The sequence below is a fragment of the Myotis nattereri genome, assembly GCF_964212035.1.
Source record: "Myotis nattereri genome assembly, chromosome: 7".
In the NCBI taxonomy this organism is placed as follows: domain Eukaryota; kingdom Metazoa; phylum Chordata; class Mammalia; order Chiroptera; family Vespertilionidae; genus Myotis; species Myotis nattereri.
Genome location: NC_138082.1, coordinates 13,450,899 through 13,463,577, shown reverse-complemented (window position 1 = coordinate 13,463,577; position 12,679 = coordinate 13,450,899). Strand labels below are relative to the sequence as shown.

At 45.9% G+C, this 12,679-nt stretch overlaps 2 protein-coding genes across 3 annotated transcripts in view; one reads left to right on the top strand and one right to left on the bottom strand.

Annotated features, from left to right (window-relative positions):
• Positions 1–1,254, bottom strand: part of EEF1B2 (eukaryotic translation elongation factor 1 beta 2) — a 60,505-nt gene extending 59,251 nt beyond the window's left edge. The window contains exon 1 of one of the 2 annotated variants that reach the window (XM_081095489.1): positions 668–1,254. The gene's annotated coding sequence lies outside the window, so the exon portion shown is untranslated. Of the gene's footprint in view, positions 1–253; positions 462–667 lie in introns of those variants that run through there. The other variant, XM_081095490.1, reaches the window with a different exon arrangement.
• INO80D (INO80 complex subunit D) overlaps positions 868–12,679 on the top strand; it is a 49,613-nt gene continuing 37,801 nt past the window's right edge. The window contains exon 1 of the mRNA XM_081095486.1: positions 868–1,315. The gene's annotated coding sequence lies outside the window, so the exon portion shown is untranslated. The remainder of the gene's footprint in view (positions 1,316–12,679) is intronic.

Sequence of the window (12,679 nt, the reverse complement as noted above, 5' to 3'; positions counted from 1 at the left end):
TTCTGTGACACAACAGAAAGCGGACAGCAACATGTGTCATGCACCCAAGATTTACGCCTTACCAAAAAAAAAAAAAAAAAAAATCTAAATAAATTAAAATTTTTTTTTAAATGCCTAGCGATAATGAATTCTTCATAAGTCATTCTACTTAAAACCCAAAGCTGGTCATCAGAATCTATTTCCAGTTTTACAGTAACCTTTCTTCCTGGCAAGACCATAACAGAAGGAGGTTTCCAGGGACGTGGTCACTTACACCACAGCTGCACCTGACCGCTGGTGATCTCTGCCTTGGTGCGCACGTGGGGTTTGCACATCTGGATCCTGCCTTCCTGGACCGCCCGTCAGGTTTTACTTACGTGGCTTTGGGGAAAGGAGACAAAAGACACCCCTTTGCAATCAATCGCCTTTTGGCAATCCCAGTTTTGGAGGGAGCGATAGACAACACAACGTTTTCCCTATCACACAGAGAAACAACTCTCTCCATAAAAACATATAAATACACAGACTGACAAATAGAGACCAAGTGGCCTCGAAGTCCCTTGAAGTACCCATGTATCGACGGACCACCAGACACTGACCTTAGATCTGTAACGGAGGGGAAGAAAAAAACAAACAAACCATGATGAGCCTGAAAAAAATAAAATAAAAATAAAAAAATGTAACCTACCACCGTCACCGACACGGAAAACAGAACACAATCACCACCGGGAACCCGGGGTCCTGTCAAGATCTCTCTCCACCAGAAGATGCAGGCGCACTGCCCCCCGGGTGCCCAGGAGCGCGTCTCTCGAGCAGCAGCTCCCCCCCGTCGCGGGCCCGCTCTGCCCGCGGGCGCCGGCGTGGACGGCCGGGGGGCGCCTTCCCCCCGAGATGAGAAGTCGGAATCGGTGCTCTCTCGGGCGCGGGTGCGCTCGTCCCCCCGGCCCCCCTTCCCCGGCCGCCAAGATGGTAGGAAAGTTGTCGTTTCGGGGGCCGGGAGCGCGGTCTGGTGCTATGTCCTCGCGGTGCCGATAGTGGTGCTGTAGGAGGCTGCCGCCTCTCGTAGCGCAGCCGGCAGCCCTGCCTCCTGGCTGGAGAGGACATTCAGGGATTTCCCCTTCATGATCGCCGGCCCCGGGAGCACTTTTCAGTTTCCAAAATAAAAATATGATCCTCGCCCCTCTCGCCTGACAGGGACAGGCTCGCGCCGGAGCCCAGGGGGGAGCGGCAGCAGCGCCGCCGAGCTTCCGCGTCCATCGCCAGCGCCTCGCACTCGCATCCGTCAGCCGGGCCGAGGAAACGGGGGGGAAGGAGGGGGGAAAAAAGCAGCTGAAAGGTAAGCAGAGGCGGCCCCAGGCCCGGCCCACATCCCCGGGCTCCCGTAGGGCGGCGGGCTGGGCCGCGCGGGCAGGGCGGGCGGCGAGCGCGCGTACGTGAGGCCGGGGCTTGGCCGGCCCGCGCCGGGCCCGGGACGGAGAATGAAAGGGTGAGGCGGGCCGGCGCCGGGGCGGCGGGGCAGGGGGCCGGGGGGTCTGGGGGGGTGCCCGCGGGCGGGGACGGCGGGGGGCGACCGGGTCCCGCGGGGCCGGAGCGGAGCGAGCGGCGCGGCCTGCGGGCCGGGGTGGGGTGCGGGGCGGGGGTGCCGGCTAGGCCTCGGGCCGGCGGGCCCCGCGGCGACCGCGCCCTGCCCCGCACCCGGGCTCCCCGCGCCCCGGCGGGTCCCCGCGGCCTCCGGGCGGGACGGCGGCGCTGTGGGGCCGGGACCGGCGCCGGCCGGAGCCCCCCGTGGGCGGCTAGGCCCGGGCGGCCGGGACGGGGCGCCGGGGCCTAGGAGTGGGGAGCGGCGCCCCCCTCCCCCGGCCCCCCGCCGGCGCCCCCGCCCCCGCCCCCACCCGGGGAGCGCGCGGTGTGCTCGGCCCCCTCCTCCGCGCCCGCGGCCTGGCGGGGCGGGGCGGGCGGCCTGGCGGGCGTGGGGTGGGGTGGCGGGGCGGCGAGGAGTCAGGTGCAGCCGCGGCCCGGAAAGTTTCCTTTTAGGCCCGAATGGGGGGCGGCCCTCCTCGCGGGGAGCCCTGGCGCTAGCGCTCGCGACCCCCGCGGGAGCGGGGAGAGCTCGCGGCGATTTGGAAACTCTGGGCCAGTTCCCGTCGGCGAAGGTACTGCGCCCCGCGCCCCACCCCGCGCCCCGCGCGCCCCGCCGGGCGGCCGCCTCCAGCCCAGCCCCGGCGCCCGGCGCGTGAGGGCCTCGCCGCCCCGTTCGGAAAAGTTTCCCGAGGATTTTCCCGGCTCCGTCGTGAGCGCCGGGGCCGGGGCGCCGGGGCGGGAGGCGGTGAGTTCAGGTGGGCTTGCTGTGGGCGCGGGCGGGACCCCGGACACCCGGGCGGGTACTTGGCGATCTGGCAGTCCCCCCCCCGCACACACACCCCCTTGCACCCCGGATTCCTTCGGGTCTGCGGCCCCGCGGGAGGGCGTGGGCGGCGAGGACCCCGTCGAGGAGCCGGGCTGGGTTTCTGCCGCCGCCCCCGGAGGTGGGAGTTTCCCGTCCTGTGTGGTCACTGTCCGGGGAGCCGAACACGTGAACAGCCGGGGGGGGGGGTGGGGGGGCTGGTTGTCAGCACGCGTGGGAGCAGGAGAAACGGGGAGGTAGGGGAGGTGGGCAGGGCACCTCTGCAACCCGGCGCGGGGATCCGCAGGGGGTTTATTCGGAGAACTGTTTGCATTCAGGGGACCCCTCCTGTCCCACCCCAGCGATAGGAAAGTGGGGGTTTTACGGGCATTTGCGATCGCTGCAGCTCACAGGGGTCTGCGGGAGCGCCCTCGGGGAACGCAGCCTCGCCGACACCGGGCTTTCTCCTCTTTCTTTCCGTTTAAACGGGTTCAGTGTTAGCTGTATTTTGGTGCCCTGGGCTTTGAAAGGGTTTAGTTGTTGTTGTTTGCTTGTTTGTCTTTTAGTTGAAAACTTACATTCCCAGATCTAGATGTCCTGGCTTTCAGGGATGGGATGCTTCCTGTGCCGCACTTAGCCGCCTTCTGGGGGTTCTTTGGTATGGAAGTTGGGATGCTAATGCCCCCTGCCCCCCGCGGCCCGCCTCCGGGATGGGCAGGTGGGGAGAGGTGCTTTTTCCTCTTTTCGTTTGTGCCTCCCTCCCCCCACCCCCCATCCCCACCTCCTGCCCTTTGTGGTGGACCCAGGGCAGGATGCTGGGTGGGTGGGTGCGCGTGTGCGTCCTGCCGGGTGTCGGGCTGGAGTTGGCTGGCAGGGGTGTGCCACCTTCTGACCACCCGCCCCCAGAGCACTGGTACCCGGGAGAAGGGGCCGCGCAGAGCAGGGGATGGATGGCCCAGGACCTGGGCAGGCGGACTTCTGTCCGGATGGAAGTGTGAGGCTCCTCCTGTGAGTCCTACCGTGTCCTTTCCTTTTGTCTGCCTAGAATAAAACTACTTCTGTTTTTTCCACAGCGATACACATCCAGCCATTTAGCATTGTTCTTAAGAAAGGCGTGATATTCGAGATGATATGGATTGCGTACAAGACATGCAAATTACATTTAATGGTTGTTTAACTTTATTGATTAATTGAAATTGCTTATTGACTTGGACGTTTTTATGTACTTGTGTACCCAAAATGGTTACTTCTGTTGTAGTTTGGCCTTTTCAGAGCATATTGGTTGGAAGAAATCACTCAATGAGTCTCTTAGCACAACATTTTAAGGTTTAAAAAAAAGCCCCTTTGCCTCATAATCCAATATTTGAAAGATATAGGTTTAACTTCACATTCCTAAGCTTTAAAAAACTATATGGACAAATCCCAAAAGTTTTGTACTTTTTCTACCCTGTTCCAAAATATGTTAATTTCTTAAATTTCCTCAAGGACTACTTTATTCCTGAAGAAATGGTGGGGTTTATTTTCAAAAGCTACATTTTATTTGAAACGAATAAGAGACTTCAGGGCAAATACGGAATTAATTTTAAATTGCTAAGGTGAGTTACTTTTTTACTCTTAAATATTTCCAAAAATAAATATTTATTTTGATTTATAAATCCGAAAGGATCAATGTTTCTTTCCTCTGGAAGATTGTAGAAGGAAATTTGAACACCACACCCCCAACTATTTTTCTCCGCAAATCATGTCACTGCTGTTCTTAGAGAAATGAAATTTTGATTTTGATGGATTTTAAAACTTGTAAGTCAGAGCACCCAGAATTAAACAAGTCATTAAAAAAAAAAAAATGCTGATCCATTCATTCTTATCTGAAATGTTCCCCCAGGGTGAGCAGCTCTCACTATCCAGGTTGGGAACAATAGTTATGGATATTGAGAGGCCATTTATTTCTGGATACAATCCACAGTCCCTTGGTCTTGTAGCCCAGCTCCCCCCCCCCCCCCCCCACACACACACACTTAGAAACTTGTAAGCAATAGGTAGGTAGGTGAGAATGGGTTGGAAGCAGCAAATTGTCCCCAAAAGCAGATACTCCACTGCATATACAATGGAGTCACATCCAAGCCCATTTAATTTATGCTAATGTAACTCTGTTTGTCCCAGAGCTCTGACTGTAATGCTGATTTTAGACAATACTTCTGGCTATTTTGAGACACGTGTAAAGATACTCTGCACTAAAACTTCAAATTAAAATCTATAGCCTCTCTTTTCCCTCGTGGCACTAAAGATGCCAGGCTACGAGGTTCTGATGGTTTTTAAGACAGCTCTTCAGTTCAAAAAATTTTTCTTCAGTTCATTTTTATTTGTAGCATGACATCCTACAGTCAGACAGAAATTTGGACTGGGCTTTGGGTTCTCATCGCAGCGCTTCCAGTGGTTGGGTTTGTTCATCTGTAAAATAGAAATACCTTTTTTTGAGGTAAGGATTAGATGAGATAGCCCATGTGCTTGGCTCTTAGCTGGTGCTCTTTAAATATTAATTCCTGAGCCCACCTTACCTTTCTGTTAGCGCCATCTAAAAACAGTTTCTCTTACTTGTTTGCTTTTTTTCTGGCTAAAAGTAATAAATTCTCATATTCATTCCACTCAGATTTACCCCAGGAGATAACCATTGTTAACATGTTGTGTTTTGTGTGATTGTGTGTGCATACAACATAAACATAATCTTAGGATTTTCCATTTAACAGTGTTGTGTAGTTTTTTGTTGGTTAAAGCTTGGGCTCTGGAGTTAAACTGGCCTTGAATCCTACCTTTGTGATTTGGACAAATTACTTAATCTCATTCTCAGTTTTTTCATCTGTGAGAGAAGGTGATGGTAATACCTTCTTCATAGGGTTGCTGTGATGATTAAATGAGGAATTGCACAGAAAGCCCTTCGAGTGGTGCCTGGTGCAGGACCTTTAGCTAGCGTTTTCCTCTAAAGAGTTTCAATACTTTCCATGTGATTTTTTTTTTTCAGTCTGAATGAGTTCTTGATTCAGTATATATGCTAATAATACTAGTGCGTATTGAGTGCAAATGGAATGTTATCATTACCTTCATGGGGCAAATAAATATTTTTGTGCCAGGAGAAAATTAGCAGTATATTCATAGAAACTTTCCGCAGCTTGATGTTAGCGTAGTCTGCTTTTGAATTCTAAGAGTTGCCAAAAAGGTGGGTTTACTTTTACTTCCAGCTCTTCCTCCAAAACTCTTGCAGTTATCTATCTGCCTGCCCTCTGGGTGTGTGTGACCTCACCTTGGGAGGGGGGGTGTTGAGGTGGTGGTAGGGGTTGTTGGAGCCCCGCTGTTTCATTCATTTAACTGTAACAGTGGGCCCTGTAATACAAAGACACACTCTCTGCCCTTGAGGAGTTTTTAGTCTAGTGGAGAAGGAAAAACCGCTGACTTATACAACCGTGGATGATAAGGGATAGGTTCTCCCGGAGGCCTGGAGGCAGGAAAGCTATTTATTCTGGCTGCCCTGGGGCAACCCTTAAAGTAAGGACTTTCCAGGGGTGTTTCTGTGCTAAGCAAATGGGAAGTTTTAGGAAGGCACTTCTGAGGGTGGGACCTGAAGGTATGAATAAATGCCGGAGGACACGAAAGTATCCTGTGTTGCAAATTGTAGGAAGAGCAATAAATAGTGCAAGAGGGAGAAGTCAGCCTGGCTGGGTCCTAAGGAGTGGATGTTTGAATTCCTTTTACAATTATAAGCAGACCTTGAAGCCTTTGGCTTAATAAGTTATTCGCGTTTTAGAGAATTTGAGTTGTACAAAGGGTGGAATAAATGAGGGCAAAACTGGAATTAGATCCAGTGCTGCTGAGAAGAGATTGAAGGTTTGAACTATGGCGGTGGCAATGGCGCCAGAGATGGAGAGAAGTGGCGAGGTTACCAAGGTAAAGTGGCTGCCTGGGTTGAACCGGATGTAGATTTGGGAATCATCCTCCTATAGATAACAGCTGGAGGGTAGAAGTAGAAAAATTTGGCTTAGTCAGTGGTTCATAGTCTTTTTTGAAAATCTGACGAACTTTACGGACTCCTGTCCAGAAAAATGCATTTATTCGCATTAACAGTTTTGTACATTTGGTTTGAAATCTGGGATAATAACCTAACCTTGGTAGATGTAGAATAGAAATGAAAATGAAAGCTTGTACAAGTGTCTTGACTCACACTTCTTGTGTGTTTGTGTGTGACTTTATCACTGCCATTTCATGGATGAGGGGACAGATTTATAAAATAAATTTCTCAAGGTAATACTGTTGTAGGTGGCAGGAATGGCACAGGGTGTTGCCCTATCGGGTCAGACTGGACCTGGGTTCAGCAACCTTGGTACTCGAGTTCTTAGCAACAAAAAGCCAAGACATCACAGATGTAGAAAAAGTGATTCCTAGAAGAAATGGGCTTAGGAAACAAGTTATAGAGGTAAAGGAAGAGCCCTTGGAGCTTAAGGGTGGAGATTTTAGGGGAAGTCCCAGGAGGAGATCTCAATAGAATATTCAGCAGCTTTCCAGGTGTGTCCTTTCAGGGATGTGGTCTCCACGGCACCTGGGCAGGGGGTCAGTCAGTGCAGCTGGTCCTGATATCAGCTATGGCTGGTTTTGTTGCTTTTCTGGGCCTGGAGCTGAAATACAACTGAGGCCTAAATGTTATCTTTAATAGGGAGGAAAGGTCAGGGGTCCAAACCGCATGACCAGCAATTTGCTAGGGGGAGGAAAGGTCACCCTGAGGGCAAGGTCCCACCCTACAGTTTGTCCTTTGCTAGGCACCCAGGGCTGTCCACCCTGGTGACATGGCCACGGTCCTTGCTCTGCATCAGGTCTGTCTAACTGCCTACCACAGTACATCTTGTCTTTGAACGGCTTTAATGAGCTGCTGACATGAAAACGATTAGAATATTTTGTGGGACTATTTGGAATTTTATCTTCTTTTGGAAATTGGAAGATCTAGAAACTCTGGGTCTGCTTTTTATTTTTTTTTACTTTTTATTGCATCAGTTTACTGGAACTGGTTTGAGTCCGTCCCCGGAGATGAGCAAAGTTTGCCACCGTCTGCCCCTGGCCCACCCTGGTGGCCCATGTAAGGTATTTCATCCTGCATCCCTATACAAAACAAGGCAGAGAGGATCTTGGGGAACATTGACGCTTGAGTGTGGGGGCCAGAGAAACTAAGTCACTGACTGAGCAGCCAGAAAGATTTTCAAGAAAGAGAAAGTGGTCAGCAGAGTCAGATGCTACAGAGAGGTCAAGTGAGAGGATGGAACTGTGTATGTGGAGTGTAGCAACAAAGAGGCCATTCGTTTCAGATTCGTAGAACAAGAGAACTTTGAGGATTATAGCTACAACTTTTTTCTTCTTGTCCTGCAATATAGGGTTTCCATAATAATTGAGAGTGACTGGCATGGACAGGAACTCAGAAGGCATTTGTTGTAAAGGATGATTTATTTACTGGAACTAATAATGCTGTAGCCAAGTCAAGCACTGCTCTACTAGTTATTTCCATCACAAGAACAACAGTATATAGATGCTGTATAGAAGATAGACATTATTTTTAGTATTAGATTTTTAATATGGATTATAGGGAAGAATTCTCAGTGGATTCTGTTAGCATAGCCCCGAAAGGGTGGGAGGGCCTGACTTAATGGAGAGTTACACTGTACCATTCAGAAAACCACTAGCAGCTGGAGAAGGCATTTTAGCTCTGCAGATTGTAGATTAAAATGATAATACTAATAAACTACTGTTTACAGCTTCTAATAGTTAACATTAAGTGATTACTGTGTTCTTGGTACCATGCTAAGTATGGTTCATGAAATGCCTAATTTAATTCTAAACAACTCAATGACTATTGTAATCACGCTTTACATATGAGAAAACTGAAACCTAAATTACTTGCCCAAAGTCATAGACCTAGTAATTAGGAGACCCAGAACTGAGTGCCATCTCTGATACCCACTAGAGCCAATAAGTGCTCTCAACATCTGCAAAAACTCTCCTTTACCTTTCTGATAAATCAGGTAAGGAACTCAACTACTTGTAAAGGCCATTTAAATTCAAGTTCATAATGCAAACTTATTTGTCCAGTGCAGTTTGGCATATAATAGACGTTCAATAAGCATTTATTTGATTTATTTAAAAATATTTAGTTTGAACTTTATACTGAATATTGTTCATATTTTTGGGTGATAGGATGTTTTTCTTCCCATCAGCTGATTTTCATTATTTCTAATTTTACTGCTTTTCACATTAGTATGTGGGATGTTAGTTTTTTAAAAAAATTAATATACTTATCTGTTTAGTATTTTATTACATTTTTTGCTCTATAAAGTTGAATTAAAAGTCTTTATAAAAAGCTTAAAATGTGGGAGGTAGGGAAGCTTTTTTAAAGACTTGAAAGTGACTCTGGGGTAAGTAACTATTCATTTCTATTAAATATATTAAAAAAAAACCTAACATTCTGAGAATTTAGGTACATGCTGGATTAAGAAAATTGTAAGGTGTGTTGGAGGTCTAGGCTGTTAAAAGGGGGTAGAATATAAAATTACAGATGGCAATTAGGGAAAAATGCTGTGGCGGTGAAATGAACATGCTTCTGAAACCCGAGACTCAAAAAGAACAGTCATGACGTATAGAGATCCCACATGGAGGTGGTGCAGCAGCAGTCCCAAAGAGAGTAATGTTCATATTTTTTGTCAAATTGGTTTATGGTTGCTGTTGGAAGACTGAAAGGGCTATAGGTGCTTTTGTTATAAGCTTACATTTCTTACTTTTGTCCCCTGCTAATGTCTCTGTATTTGCAAGATGAAAGAAATTATAGAAATGAATTGTTTCATTTTCCAGTTAAACTCAGCATATAATATCAAGGAGGATTGTGGGTTTTTTAGTTTGTTTGTTTGTTTTTAATATTTAACACCTAACCATATTTTCTACTCTTGAATTTTGGTAACATTTCCATACTCATATGCAAATGTACACGCACCAGTTAAACATTAGGGTATGTTTAACATGGAGGTATTCTTTCTGTGAGACTATTCTCAATATAGTTGTTTTTGCTTTTGATAATAATTTAATAAGGGTTTCTATTCTGCTGCCACTCTAAAGTGCTTAATTATCTGCATTCTTCTCCTTAAGGGAGCATAAATCTGTTATATTCTAAGCAAATTATTTCCATGGTTGGAGAAAATATCTACTTATAGTTGTCTGGTTAGGATATTTTTCCCTCCTCTTAAGATAGTTAGCATGTGTTAAAAGGTAGAGCTTAGCTATAGCATTTCTTTCTGGATTAGAGATATGGTAGTATTTAAATATTAGGGTCTATAAGACATTTGATTAAGATCATTTATAATGTTTCTCCTCTCTTTATATTTTACAAGGAGTGTCAAAGAGTGAAGGCCATGTGAACTTCACCTTTGGTGGAGTAATGGTAAAGAACTTGAGTTGTGGGAGGCTGGATATAAAGAATGAAAAAAATGTAGGCTCTTTTTCCTGAGAGCTGCCTTACTGATTTTGTCATAATGTCTTCTTTAATTAAAAAAGGAAAAACCTATTAGAGGAATAGTTGTTTCCAGTTTATAGACAAAGTGATTTTGATATTAAATAATACTCACTTAGAAAAGTTAGATTTCCAAGCAGAGGGCCATTTTCCCCAAACATTCTTTCGTTTTATGGTATTTAAAGTGAGTGAGTTCATAAGGGAATTGAAAGTTTAAGTATAAAGATTAAGTTGAGCTTTTAAAAGAGGGATTTGAAAATAGAGAAACCAGATGATTGTTCAAAAGTAAGATGCAAAGAATGGTATAAAGTTGGCTTTTAGTAGGACTTTAAAACATTAAAAATCAGAGAAAAAATTAAAAGAAATTAAAAACATTAAAAATGAAACACATGGGAAGAAAAATTAATCACAGATGTAAAAATATTAAGATGGCAGAGGAGTTGTTTATAAGAGGTTGAAATTAAACACCTTTTTGTAATGGCATGGGGATGATTAGCGGCGCTTCCTTTCCCACCTAGTGGCAAATACTGAAAAGGGGCAATTGGATAGATTACTGAATTCTTAGCATTAGAAGGACATTGACTTGGCAGATTTTAATACATTCTTATATATATTTTTGTTTTAAAAATACATTTTAAAATATGTTTTCATTTAATTTAGAGAAAGGGAAAGGGAGAGAGAGCTAGAAACATCAATGATGAGAGCGAATCATTGATTGGCTGCCTCCTGCACGCCCCCTATTGGAGATCAAGTCCCCACCTCAGGCATGTGCCCTGACTGGAATGGAACTGTGACCTTCTGGTTCATAGGTCAACACTCAACCCCTGAGCCATGCTGGCTGGCCTCTAAAGTAGTTTCTAGTCCTTAAATATAAAGACATTATTAGGTCAAAATGGGGGGTGGGGTGGGGAGGGAATCAAGCCCTGTATAAAATAAAGAGGCTGGCCTTAGGCATTTTCATTCTAGAAGATATGGAAAAAAATATACAAATTTCGTAGACAAAAAAGTATCTGACCCCAGAATTTTATGTCCAGGTAAGCTATAGTTTAAGTATATTGTTTAATTGACGTATATTTCCAGACAAAAAACCATGGCTGAGATTCCATAAATCAGCTTTGGGTGGGGGTGGGGGTGGAGTGGAAGGGGAGCTAGAGAAGAGAGTTGACTATGTTTAAACCATTGAATCAGAGATGAATTAAAAATTAAATGGATTAGTGAGTAGCATGGAATAAATTTAAATGTAGAACCAGCATTAAAATGTTATAAACTTCCTGGCTGGTGTTGCTCAGTGGTTGAGCATGAACCTATGAACCAGGAGGTCATGGTTTGATTCCTGGTCAGGGCACATGCCCAGGTTGTGGGTTTGGCTTTCAAGCTTGATCCCCAGTTGGGGTGTGCAGGAGGCAGCTGATCAGTGATTCTCTCTCATCATTGAGGTTTCTTTCTATCTCTCCCTCTTTCTTCATCTCTGAAATCAATAAAGGATATATTGAAAAAAAGAAAAAAAGTTATAAACTATGGCAATGTAGAAATCATAATACAAGGAAAAAATACTGCTTTGGGATGTGTGGTTTAGGAAATTTTTCTCATAATATGAGGTCAATCATGATAATGCTAAGTAGACTAATTTTCTTAGTGTGCAGTAAAAAAATGTTATCTTAAGGACACAGACTAAATCTTCCAAGAAAATAGGCTATATAATGAAACATGTAATGAAAAGAATCAAGAGCTAAAAGCAATGCAAAAAATGCTTGCATGATAAAAGGCTAATATGCAAATTGTCCCCTCGGGAGTTTGACCAACTGGGAGTTTGACCGCTCGCTGTGATGTGTGCTGACCACCAGGGGGCAGCGTGGAATGAAGGAAGGCCCCGATTGGCCCTGATCACTGGCCAGGCCTACGGACCTTACCTGTGCACAATTTCGTGCACTGGGTCTCTAGTAAAATAATAAAATTAAGATGAAATATTTTCAAAATAAATAAATATAAAATTATAAATTGGATAAACCCATTTATTAAAAGAAAATGACACTCATATTAGAGCAAAAAAGTCAAACCAATTAAGAGATGTCATCTAAATGGGACCAGCAGATAATATTTTAGTACATAGTTTAAGCTTTTCAGTCATACAATCTCTGTTGCAACTGTTCAGTTCTACTGTTATAGCATGAAAGCAGCTATAGACAACATGTAAATTAATTAACAGGATAGTGTTCCACTAAAACTTTATTTAAAAAAATAGTCATTGGGTCAGATTTGTCCTGTAAGCCAGAGTTTTCTGACCCATGATTTAAAAACAGTGCCTCACCAAACTTTGGAGTAGAAGGATGGGTAAATACTTAACTGGCAAATTGAAACAACAACAAAAATGAGAGTTCAAATATTTTTGTCAGACAAGGTTGAATTTAAGACAAAATTCATCACTTGAGTTGCATTTCCTAATGATAAAGAATGATAATCTAGTGGTTATGAATTTTATATATCAAACTAGAGGCCCGGTGCACAAAAATTTGTGCACTTGGGGGGAAGGGAGGGTCCCTCAGCCTGGCCTGTGCCCTCTCCCAGTCTGGGACCCCTTGGGAGATAACGACCTGCTAGCTTAGGCCTGCTCCCGGGTGGCAGAGGGCAGGCCCAATCCCTAGGTGCAGCCCCTGGTCGGGCTCAGAGCAGGGCCGATTGGGGAGTTGGAGTACCGCCCCCTGTCACACTCAAGGCAGGGTCGATGGGGAGTTTGCGGCGCCACCCCCAGTCATGCACAGAGCAGGGCCCATAGGGGTGTTGGGGCTCCG